Here is a 12738-nt window from a genome sequence, read left to right on the forward strand (position 1 = left end):
GCAGTTGGAGACGATGATGATGAGGAGGAGCCATGGGGCCCCTTGTCTGACTCTGATGATGATGATCCAGAGATTGGTCGAGATGATCTTGGCTCCTCTGGCAGTAGCTACTAGCCAGTAGTACTAGTATTGGAGTCTGGTCACCATCACAGTTTACTTTTGTTGTAGAGGCCATTTCTAGCCTCCTTGGTTATTTGTATTTTGTTTTGAGTCTTTGATCATGTATGACAGTTGACTATGTATTGCCATTGGGTACCATTTTGATATATGGATTGGTTCATGAGCCTACTTTGATCATATGTTGTCTTCCATCTATATTATAATGCTGTCTGTTTGGAAACATGAATGAAAATCTTTAAAATTATGTTTAAAATATTTAAAATTATGTTTTCTTATAAAAAAAAAAAAATATTTAATGTATTTTTTACAACGACCGAGTCATTGAAATCGAGCCGGCTGAGTCATTACCGTTTCGGAGTCGGAGTCGGAGTCGATCCTCGGCCGAGTCGGAGTCGGAGTCGGAGTCTTAAAACATTGGCTCAAACCCCCGGTCCGGTGGTTGACCCAGCGAAATTTCCCCAAATACTATGGCATACCGGTCAAGGATAGACTGTATCTCCGGGTGCACTGTCTGCCTGTAGTCCCTACCTCCCATGCACGTAGCTCCACTACCCACTCTATGTCTCCCTTCCGAAAGACTACCTCCATCCGGTGAGCCGAAACAGTCTGAGGCGGATATGTGTGTTGTCCCCGTATCTTCTCATGCCTCCCTGTCTTCTCATCATCCCACTCCATCTCTAGGGTCTTCCAATCCGTCGTGACCTTCCCTAGAGTGATAAGCCACTGAACACCTAGTATCATGTTGGTGTCTGGAATATCAACTACGAAAAAGTGGTCAGTCAATGTGTAGGTGCCCATGGTCACTGAAAGCTCTGGAACATAACAAGCACACATCATGGTCTAATCTCCTGGGGACCAAGACTAAAAACCCATCGAAGCTCTCTGTCTGTATACCTCTCCGCTCAACCATCTGTGCATCGATGAAGTTGTGGGTTGCCCCACTGTCAACCAAAACTGATACCCGCTGGCCACGTACTGTCCCCTGTACGCGTAGCGTCAGATACTTGGGAACTCCTCGCAATGCTGCAAGGGCCCCTCCGGTGGGTGCAAAAGATGCACCACTTGCTGCTGGTGGTGGAGGTGGCAAAGGTCCCTGTATGACATGGCTATCTCCTGCCTCCACATCATCCTCATCATCCTCTTCTCCACTGCTCTCGGAGAAGACCTCAATAAAATGTGCTTTGCCAGCAGCACATCTATGTCCTAGTGCCCATGGCTCCTAACACGTGAAGCACAACCGCTTCTTCTTCAGCTCCCTCTTGACATCATCGTCAATCTGCACTTGTCCTAGATTCCCCTTTGGAGGTGGAATCCTCACATCCTTCCCCTTAGACTGGAAAGTCTGTCTCTGGGGATAAGGTGTCCGGGTCCTGGGTAAGACATCCTGTAGGTCCCGGGTCCTGCTGATAGCATCCTGAAGGGTGGTCGGTCTAGCGGATCTGACTAGACCCCGAAGTGGCTCTACTAACCCCTCAACATACATATAGATCCTCCATGTTGTGGATAGATCTGGCACCATCACTGAGACCCTCAAGAAATCTGCAACGTAGGTCTTTGGGCTCCCTGTCTGTTTGAGCCTTGTCAGCTCAACAAAACGCTGCTTTGGATCCCTCCAATCAAATCGCTCCATCAATCTCCTGGTGAACTCGGCATATGTTGTCACCATGGAGTGTCCTAGTGTCCATCCCATGAAACCACCAACCTTGGGCCTCACCATCCAAATGCAATGTCGCCACCTTAATGGCCTTTGTCTCTGACATCTGGTTAAGCTGGAAATAAATGTCCAGCTTCTCCACCCAAGACCTTGCCGAACTGTTTGATGAGCCATCAAACGTAGGTAAGTGGAATCTACTAGCTGCACAGTGGGTGTCACCATCATGATAATGTCGGTACCCTCTGTGATGGTCGCAGGGCCTACTATCCCGCTGGAGCTGAACAAAATCACGGAATGAGAGGGCTTCCCTAAACTCCTGCCCATAGGCCTGGTACTCTGCAAAATAATCACCCATGTGTCCAGGCTCTGCCTCCTGCTGGGCTACGGCCCCCGTGTCTGCTCCTAAGAAAGTGGGCATGGTAGAGCGTGTAGGGGCATGTGAGGCCACCTGCTGTGCAGTATCACGCTACTCTGGCAAATGGTGGGATGCACCCGATCCCTCACCAACCTGGAAAACCCGTGGGCTCTCACGCTGTCTGGCCTCTACTGTCGTGAATCTCTGCCCCATCACCTCAATCTGCCTCGACAGATCTTGCACTGATTTAAGGAGCATATCCACAAATCTCTTCCCGTCATCATCTGCCATTGGAGCCTTCTGCTCTGCGTCCACCACCAGCTCCCTCTGTTCTGCGTCCACCACAGGCTCCTGCTGTTCTGCGTCCACCACCGGAACATAGTCTCCCTCTCCGTACGTATTCTCCAACCTACGCCCAGCGTCTCTGTATCTCCGACCTCTGTAACAGATTAGGGATTCTCCCACGGTGTCATAGATTGCTAGCCCCACGGGCTGAGCCAGATCTATGATACCACCGTAATATCCCATATCAGGAATATACCCCAAACACAAGCAAACTCCAACCAGAGATGGACTGGGAGGGCATTTACCAGATATGTCGCCTCCAAAAAGAGGACGAGATCCGGAGGCTACCTGGCCCTTTCCAGGCTCTGTCTAAGAGTATAATAGAAACAAACAAGTGGTATAATAGCCGAGAATGCTCACAGAGATACAAGTAACAATGATACTATATATATCAAATAAACCATAAGCAGATACACAAGAAATGCAGAGAGAATGCTAAGCCATTTTATTATATTGATTAATAAAATGAGTACAGGAGGTGATCAGGAAGATGGCACCTCTACTTGCACAAGACAAGTGAAGAAATACACTCAGAATAGCAAACGAATGGCCCTTCTCTGATTTGTGTCCAAGCTGCTAGGAAAACTGTGGCTCTGCTGCTGCTAGAAATCAAACGAGGATTTGGTACTGCTCCCCTCCTCAAAAAAAGCTGAAACTCTGGAATTAGACTCTACTCAAGAAACCCAGAAAAACCCAGAAAGCTTTCCTGGAATGGCCGACCCCCGAAAATCACCCACTTGGGGTTCTGCGTAGTTCCTCGCTGCTCTACGCTACCACTTAATAGAACCCTCCGAAACTCAGCCCAGAACTCGGCCAAACTCCTCCAATATGCAAGAGCTGATCTCTTGCTCAATCCCTCAGTTCAAATCCTCCACAAACCCTCAATCCAGACTGCTCCCAAAAGGAACTGCGTCCCTCTCCCAGTGTTGTGTAGTCCTCCAGAACACTGATAAAACCACTGCTGAAATGCTGAAGATACTGTTGCTAAAATGCCAATGAAAATACCTTGCCCGAGCAGGCACTCGAAGTCCCCCGAGGCTAAGGGTGAGATCTTCGAACAGAGACACTCAATGCACTAAATAGTGCTGCAGACTAGCTAAACAGCCAACGTGCTCTAAGCCAAAACGACTATCACAAATGCAAATAACCGAATGATCAAATTGAGGGGGATCCTCTCTCTTTTATAGCTTCTGCCTCTCTCAATCCCAATACTCACTTTCTCCTGCGTGATTCCCCTGTTGCCACGTGTTCCTCCCCTCCTGCACAGTCCCTCCATGTGTCTGCGTGGGTTCCATTTCTGCGTCCCCCTTTTGGCCCCCTTGGCTCTCCCTTTAAGTCACAACGTTGTGCTACTAGGAAGTGACTTTTATTCTAAAAGTGAGTTATGTCCCCCTTTCTCACTTTTTTTATTTACAAAATAACTATAGAAGGCAAAATTTGGCAAAATCGAATATTCCAATTAGCTAGGGCTAATTAGGAATATTACATAAGATCGCATAAATTTAAATTAAATATTTTTGTTGATCAATATCTTGTGCTTTCAAGGATTTTATTCGCTACCTAGAGCATGGTTTTAACTAGACAAGTATGGAGTTCTGCTTACATGTCTTGATCTAGTTCTTGTACATTAATTGTAGATTATCATTTTGACTCTTCCATGTCATCTTTGTCTCCATTTCAGGATTACTTTGCTTTCAATTTTTGAAGCATTCTACTTTTGTTTTAAGCAAAATACAATTTCATTTCTTAAAGAGCAAATACTTGGAAGGCACTGGTCGTTTATGTATTTCATGTTTATCTTATGATGGTTATTGCTCATAGAAGTTTTTGCTTATAAATCTTAAAGGGATAACCTATTTAACTCTAACAATTCTCTTAGAAACTCACATCCTTTTTAACTTAACTCTTCATTAGGGACCACCCCCTTAGCTAACCTAGGAGATAGCTCAAACGGAGAGAGTCGAGATTAGTTTGACAACCCCTTCTCTTAGTTCCCTGCCACCAACCACACCTTGTGGGGTTGAAGGTTTTTCTCATTGACTTGTAGGTAGGTGTACGCGGCAGGGTCAACATCTTTGGCGTTGTTGCTGGGGACAAGCTTCTTGTACCTGAGAAATTGACTAACCTTTTGGTTTTAGCATTTTTGAACTTTAGATTTAGATTCTTGCTCAAGTGGCGACTCCACTGAATCCAAATTTTGCAAGAGTCTCTACTAGGAGAAATTCAAGTGGTCTAGTTAGCCCCTCTCCTAACCCTAAAAGGGTTTTTAGGGGGAGGTTGAATAGACTTTCTCATAGTAGATCTCTTGCTAGTGTTGGGCAAGAGGCAATTTCTGATATTCATTTGCTTTTTCAAGAACAAGTAGAGCCTAACATCATGAATGATCTTTTTGCTCCTTGTGACTTCACTAACATAAATGGCTATCCTCACAATATCCCTAACAAGGCTATTGAAAAGTTTCCTTTCTTTCAAGGTAACAATGCCATTAGTGCTACATCACATGTGAAAAACTTTAATGTTTGTATCTTTAAATGGTGTAACACTGTTAATTATGAGGATGTGAAGATGAGACTTTTTGTTTTATCTTTAGGAGAGGATGCTCTTGATTGGCTCACTGAGCAACCTGCTAACTCAAATAACTCTTTACAAGCCATTCTAATTGCATTTTTAGATCAGTTTGGAGAGAAGAAGGAAAATAGGCATTTGATCAATGTCATTAGCAATATGAAGAAAAATGAGAACGAAAGCATGGAGGAGTTTAACAAGACATTCAATGGATTAGTAAGAAGCATGCTTGCTACTGTTAAACCTCCTGATGAATTTCTTAAATTCTCATATCTGGATGCTTTTGGTGTTGACACTTCTTATGAGTTGAGGAGGAAGGAGCCTGTGAATTTAGGTGTAGCTCAAATTGAAGCCTTAAAAATGGAAAAGGCTAGAAAGCAATTAGGAAAGTCTGAACTTCCTGGTTTCACTAGAGAGCCATCAAAACCGAATGATTCCAAAAACAAGGCCAAAGAAGAGACTACACATGATCCTATTAAGGAGTTAACCCAACTCATCAAGAATATGGAGGCAAAGCACACTAGTCAAATGAATGCTATCCAAAATTGATTAGTGGCCAAGGAAAGAAATCAAGGTGGGAGATTCCCAAATAGAGGAAATGATAGATGGCAAAAGAAAGGACCTCCCAATGACCATAGGCCACCTAATCCACTTGAGTCTACAAACTTAGTTGATGATTCCATGCCTTATTGTAGACCTTGTGATGACATACATGATGAACTCACTTGTCCTTATGCAAGAAGGATCCTAGAAGGAGATATGGTGGGTACAAATGAGCAAATCAATGTAGTTGGGAAAGAGCATCATTTGTCCTTGGAAAATTGGATGGGAGTTATGGAGAGTAGTTAGAAGGTAAATAAAAAGTCTCCATCCTCCTATAGTATAAGTAATTTTGAAGATTTGGATAGGATGACTGAGTTATATGGAGCGAAGCCTTCATCAACTCAGATTTTAGAGATAGCCAAGGATAAAGAAAGGGGAAAGAATAAAGAAAGAAATCATAGTAAAACTTTTACTCCGCCCACATCGAAGTTGAATATTGACTTGGGAGGATGGATTAATAATGCTAAGATTTTAGTTCTTGTCACTGAAATCATGAAGATTCCCTCCCAAAGATATAAATTGTTGAAAGCCATTGATGCTCCCAATGGAAAAGAAATGTCTAATTTTTCTAAGGATAGATATGAGGATGCCCCTATCACTCTGCAAAGTAGTGATATGTGTAGAGATAACAGAGACCACCAACCCTTTTCCATCACTATGTTGGTCAATGGCATGCTTTTACACAGTTGTATGTTTGAATATGGGGCATCATCTTGTGTCATGACTAAGAAAGTCATGAATTAGTTAAATTTGAGGATTTCTAGACCCTACCACAACATTTGTGTAATGCATTCAAAGATCATTGAAGTGTGTGGTTTGATAAAGAACTTCAAGTCCACTTAGTTGTACATCCTGACATTATGATCACCATGGATATTGTGGTGATTGATGTGCCTGATGCTTGGGGGATGTTATTCTCTAGAAAGTGGGAAGCTGATATTGGGGGTAGTTTGCAAATGGATTTAAGTTGTGCTACTATCCCTAATAGTGAGGGCATCATGGTTAGATTGCATAAGGGAATTGGAGAGAAAGTTTCATATAGAAAATCCCAAGGAGCCTCATAATGAAATTGTGTATGAATTGTTGATTTGGGGTAGCATCGTATGTGCTCTATTCATGAAAATTGGTGGAGAGGCTAAAGCACATGAGATCTCCAAGACCTAGAAATGGTTTGGACAGATTGTACCCGGTTTGGGAGATATTAAAATAATTAATATTTTTAATGGAGTTCCTAAATCTAAACTTAGGAAAAATAAAATATTAATGGGTATTAATATAAACTGGGTTAGAAGATTCCAAAAGTCATGGATCAAGCCAAATCTAATCTTAGCGATTGATTAGAGTTTTAATCTCAACCATTGAAGGACCAACGAGAAAAGTATAAGAGGAAGCTTAAGGGTTAGTTGGAGAACACACCAAAGTGATCAGTCATTCATTTTGCTATAGCAGGGTTGCTAAGAAAAGTTGAATCAGTGATCAACAGCGAGGGGCAGTGAGTACGAGGTAGAGACAATATTGAGAGACCAGTGCAGAAGCAGAGGGAGCGAAAGCAACAGCTAGTCCAGTCTATGTAGAGCCCAGCATAGACAGCACAGAGGCCAGAGAGATTGCGTCATCCACGCAGAGGCTACTAGAGTGACACAGAGGATCCCAGAGGTTGTGCAGTGCCTCAGAGGGCTGACGCAAAGGGTCCTGGGGCTAACACAAGTCAGAGAGAGGCTGACGCAGAGGCCAGAAGGGCCAGCGCTGAGCTTTAGTTGTGCCGAAGAGGGTTTCGTGGGACAGGTTTTTTAAATACCTATTTCCAGATATAGAGGTACTGTTGCCGTGTATTTTTCTCTGTCGGGTGAGCCGGTTAGGCACCCAGTTGTACTCAAGGAAATACTGCATAATAATATACCCTCAAAATAACTGCACCGGATTTCCGGCATTGGGTTTTTCTAGGGACATTTGTCCAAAAATAACGATGTCACTTGTGTGTTTGTTTTCTTTCAGCTGTTGATCTGTAGATGTTGTGACTGTATTGTGTTTATTTCGGTATTTAAATGTTTTAAATAACTTGTTCGAATTTAAACAAGAAGAAGAAATAAACCAACAGAATACATATTAATTTTCTAACGGATAGACTTATAAAATTCAACATGGTATCAGAGCGTGGTTGCAGACCACCGGAGAGTTGAAGGCATCAACTAAGCAGAGCATTTGTAGCAGAATCAGCTGTCCCAAGTGACAGAAGTTGATCCTTGCAAAAAGCAACAGAGGAAGGGTTGACACAGAGGGACTGTGTCATCAGTCCGGGCCATAGAAAGGCCAGGTCATCAGTCAATCTCTACTTTCCGTCTGGAAGTTCTCTTCTGGACTCCCTCTGAGTCCCTATTTCCCTCCTGGAAATCCTTCCTCCAACCGTCATGTAGCCCCTCTCTGATCGTTTGTGCAACTGCAGCACTGATCTGAATTCCTTGGCTAGAAATCTGCTTCGGCAGCAATTCCCTCTAACTTGGTTTTGCCCTGTTAGATATTGTTCTAACCACAGTACCCCACCAGCTTCGCTCCCGCAAACTGCCCACATGTTCCTTCGCCCCAACAACTGAAGGATTGAGCCTCTTGGCTCTACGCAATCCCGACACTGGCAAAACAGCTCCCTCAACCAACTGTGTTAACCCTTCTGGCCTTTGCATGGCTCTGCATGAGCCTGTTTCTGCCCTCCTCGGCCTCTGCGCTAGCCTCTCTCAAGCCCGGACTGATGACGTAGTCCCTCTGCGTCAACCCTTCCTCTGTCGCTTCTGCAAGGATCAACTTTGTCACTCGAGACAATTGAATCTGCTGCAAATGCTTTGCTCCCCTGATGCCTTCAGCTTTCTTGTGATCTGCAACCATGCTCTTATACCATGTTGAATTTTCAAGTCTATCTGTTAGAAAATTAATCTGTATTCTGCTAGTTTATTTCTTCTACTTGTAAATTCAGAACAAGTTATTTAAAACATTTAAATACCGAAATAAACACAATACAGTCACAACATCTACAGATCATTAGCTGAAAGAAACAAACACACAAGTGACACCATTATTTTTGGACAAATGTCCCCGGAAAAACCAAATGCAGGAAAACTGGTGCAGCGATTCTGAGGGTTTATTATTATGCAGTATTTCCTTGAGTACAACTGGGTGCCTAACTGGCTCACCCGACAAAGAAAAAATACACGGCAACAATACCTCTCTATTCGGAAACAGGTATTCAGAAAACCTGTCCCACAAAACCCTCTTTGGCGACTCTGAAGCTCAGCGTTGGCCCTTCTGGCCTCTGCGTCAGCCCTAGGACCCTCTGCGTCAGCCCTCTGAGGCACTGCGCAGCCTCTGGGACCCTCTGCATCACTCCCTCTGCCTTCTGTGTGGACGACACAGCGCCTCTGGGCTCTGTGTTGTCTTTGTTGGGCTCTGCGTGGCCTACTCTGGCTGTTGCTCTCACTCTCTACTTCTGCGTTGGTCTCTTGGCATTGTCTCTGCCTCTCTACCTAGTACTCATTGCCCCTCGCTGCTGATCACTGATTCACTTTTGTTTAGCAACCCCGCTCTAGCATAATGAATGACTGATCACTCTGGTGTATTCTCCAACTAACGCTCAAGCCTCTTCTTATACTTTCTTGTTGGTCCTTCAACGGCCGAGACTAAATCTCTAATCAATGGCTAAGATAAGAATTGGCTTGATCCATGACTTTTGGAACCTTCTAACCCAGTTTTATATTAATACCCATTAATATTTTATTTTTCCTAAGTTTAGACTTAGGAACGCCATTAAAAATATTAATTATTTTAATATCTCCCAAACCGGGTACAATATATCCAAACCATTTATGGGTCTTGGAGACCTCATGTGCTTTAGCCTCTCCACCAATTTTCATGGCTAGAGCACATCCAATGCTACCCCAAATCAACAATTCTCTCATTCAATTTAACCACCTGAACCAAGAAAATTGATTTTCCCTGAGAAATTTTTTTCCTCGTCTAAGGAATTTTTTGTGGGATTTTTCTACCTTGGAAATGAGTCCTTCAAATTTAATCTTCCTTAGGAATGTCTTCTTTTTCCAAAAAATCATTTTTCCACTTGGAGAGAATTTTTATTTTCTCATTTTAATTTTTTTGACCATTTTCTAAGTAATTTTTTGTCATTTTTTGCCAAAAAATAAATTAAATGACTCTAGAGGGGATTAAACATATTTTCACCCTCAAAGTGGGTCTAAAAAAATATTTAGGCGATGATGTCTAATTATGATTAATCATCCACCTAAAATATTCCTAGACAACACTTTTTACATCAAATATTACATGGACATCCCATATAGAAGGGGAATTTTAATAATTAAAACATGACCTCTAGACACAACCAAATTCTGTGACACATGATAGATGATCTAGTATGAGAATTTACTTAGACTTGATAACACTACCACTACACCTAAGACCTTACCATGGAGCCCCACTCTAGCTTTGGGGTATGTGTGGGAGAAAAACTCGGTTAAAAAACATAAATAATTGGCAGAGGGTAAAAAACTCCCTAGAGTGAAACTCTTTGCTAAGAATCGAAGGCTTACTTGGAGGTTTTTACGTGGCTTCATAGTCATACTAGAAATATTTTTACAATGGTCACACAGGGCTGCAGAAATTGGAATTACAACTTTGACAACACTGTTGAAAGATGATGATGATATATGGATGTCTGACTACTCGAACATGATGGAATGCTTTAAAAAAAAATGTTTACTGATATGGTGTAGTTGACACAATGTTCACAGGTATGTTCATAGGTTGCAATTCTATTTTGGAGGCCCGATCGAGCATTGAAGCAGATCTCTTGGAGGTCGTCATCTCAGCCATTTCCAGATATTTGTATTAGCATGTATTATCTGATTTTGTAATAATACAATAAGGCTCAGAATTACTGCATGTTCCTCTTGTCTATTCTGAATTGCAGTTTATGTTTCTTAGTCCGCCATTAATTTCATGGTATGATTTACGTAATTTGATTATTAATTTTACAGCATAAATTCCTGAAGAAAAATCCTGAATATTTAACGAAATATCAAGTAAGGATATTACATTTCTGGATATAATATAATACTCACTTGTCTCTCTTTCATAGATTGGGTTAGGGTTTGACTTGCTTAAAATTCAAGATTAGTAGCCTATGTTAATGCCCTAAAGCAAGCAAAGTGCACGAATCACCATGATGGAACTCATGAATGTCACTTTCTAGGAGTAACAATACCATTGAAAAGACAGAAAAGGAGGCATAAGTTATAACTGCACATTGTGCAGACATTACATGGGTTCAAAAGAATAAGAATCAAGATAATGTGTTCAGTGCAAGCCTTAAAAACTGTACATGGAGGATAGAAGCTTTATTTGGACAGTGATGCATTATACAAAATATAGTGAGGCAATGGCAAAAGGAAAGATCAAATAACAAACTGGAGCATTTTATACCTTATCAAAAGTCTCTAGTAGAGTGTCTCCAATAAATGGGAATTGTCCTACGACCATGCAATAAAGAGTAACACCTAAAGCCCATATATCAGCCACTTTGCCATGGTATACTAAACCTATTGATAAGATCCAACAATATATATAGCAAGAAGTAAGCTGATTGACATTCAAAGCAATTTCCTGTAATTGTGGAAACTGGCCAAAGAGCAAATCAAAAAATGTATCACAAGAAGAAAGCTTTAAGATTCCTACCTACCTTGAATGCACTCAGGTGCTGACAGCTGTAAGTGCTGGTGTACCAACAGACCTTCGCAGCTCATCAGACTTACCCTGTAAGTTATAGCACTGGAATAAGCAGCTAGAAGCAATGTATATTAGTGAAGAAGTTCAATTCTATTCAGTCAAATCCAATAATACAAAATTCCAATGGAGAACATTTGGACTTTCTAACATAAAAAAGATTTTATACATAAAAATAATCTTCTGCATGGTTCCAAGTGGCATAGATTACTAACTCATAAAGTTCTATTTTTCACAATTTTGGAAGTGTAAGAAGATATTAGTCACCACATTCTTTTGTCAATGTTATTTAACCGAAATATTATGTCAGTTTATCATTACCAATTTGTTGAGTAGTCGTTACAGGCCAGGTAGAAAATGTTAGAATCATGATTGAAAAGGAACAATTTGCCTGTAGTCAGCGAGTACCTCTTTGCTGATTAGGCCAAAACCTAGACAAACCAAGTGTCTCTAGCCCCCACAACCATTTGAAAATCCACACAGCAACCCCCACTGCATTGATGAGATTGTTTGTGCCAACCAACACAAGTGTGTTTGTCCATTGGATCTATGGGAGCATAAATTGAACAAAGCCCCACAACATCCCTGATAGCATCATTATCATCAAGTAGGGTGATACACATGGCCTAATTGGCAAAGTGGTACTCACCAAATACAGTATTGGCTGGACTTGTTTTATGCAAATTCACAGCCCATCACTTTCTCTTCTACAAAACAAACAGTGAATGCAAGTTGAATTAACTGCAACAGATCTGATCACGACTCCCCTATCTCAACTTGGTTGTATATTGGTAGTCAATATCCATATGAGGCATGATCCTCTTTCAAGCTCAATAGTCTAAAGATCGTCGGAATGTAGTTGCCAGAGTCTGGTCTTTGGTCCCTGCGCACGTAGGAGAGAGTTTGGCTGGATCTCTTCATTGGAAGCCTGCATTCTCTGTGTTATCCTCAAAACATCTCTGTTTTTAATATTTATTTCCAGCAGTTTTAAGGACACCCTCTAGGAGTCACACCAGGATTTCAAGCAGCGAATTCTTAATATACCACCTGAAGACATTTCCAGCAGTGTCGAAAGGTGTCTAGTTGGTCCAGAAATGATCAGCTTTAGAATCTGAGATTCATGAGTAAATCTGAAGTAGATATTTATTCTGCAGATTCTCATCCCACTAGAAAGGCATGGATGGATCATTGTAATGGCAAGTAAATCATTCTGGATACTTATTTTGTAGCTGAGACAAAGTGGCTATGTAAATTTTGAAGTTGTTGAATGTGGATGTTCTAAAGAGCTTTGCATCATATTATTTCCAGAAGCATC

At 41.8% G+C, this 12738-nt stretch overlaps 1 pseudogene across 1 annotated transcript in view; it reads right to left on the reverse strand.

The window, feature by feature from the left end:
* LOC149140402 (serine/threonine-protein kinase GRIK2-like) overlaps positions 1-12738 on the reverse strand; it is a 367198-nt pseudogene that overhangs the window by 137730 nt on the left and 216730 nt on the right. Inside the window, exons 10-11 of the transcript XR_016264171.1 lie at positions 11380-11453; positions 11124-11239 (exon numbers count right to left, since the gene is read on the reverse strand). The product of XR_016264171.1 is annotated as a serine/threonine-protein kinase GRIK2-like (transcript). The remainder of the gene's footprint in view (positions 1-11123; positions 11240-11379; positions 11454-12738) is intronic.

The sequence above is a fragment of the Pinus tabuliformis genome, chromosome X (genome assembly GCF_031772625.1).
Source record: "Pinus tabuliformis cultivar Carrire ecotype Pingquan chromosome X, CPIR1, whole genome shotgun sequence".
Classification (NCBI taxonomy): domain Eukaryota; kingdom Viridiplantae; phylum Streptophyta; class Pinopsida; order Pinales; family Pinaceae; genus Pinus; species Pinus tabuliformis.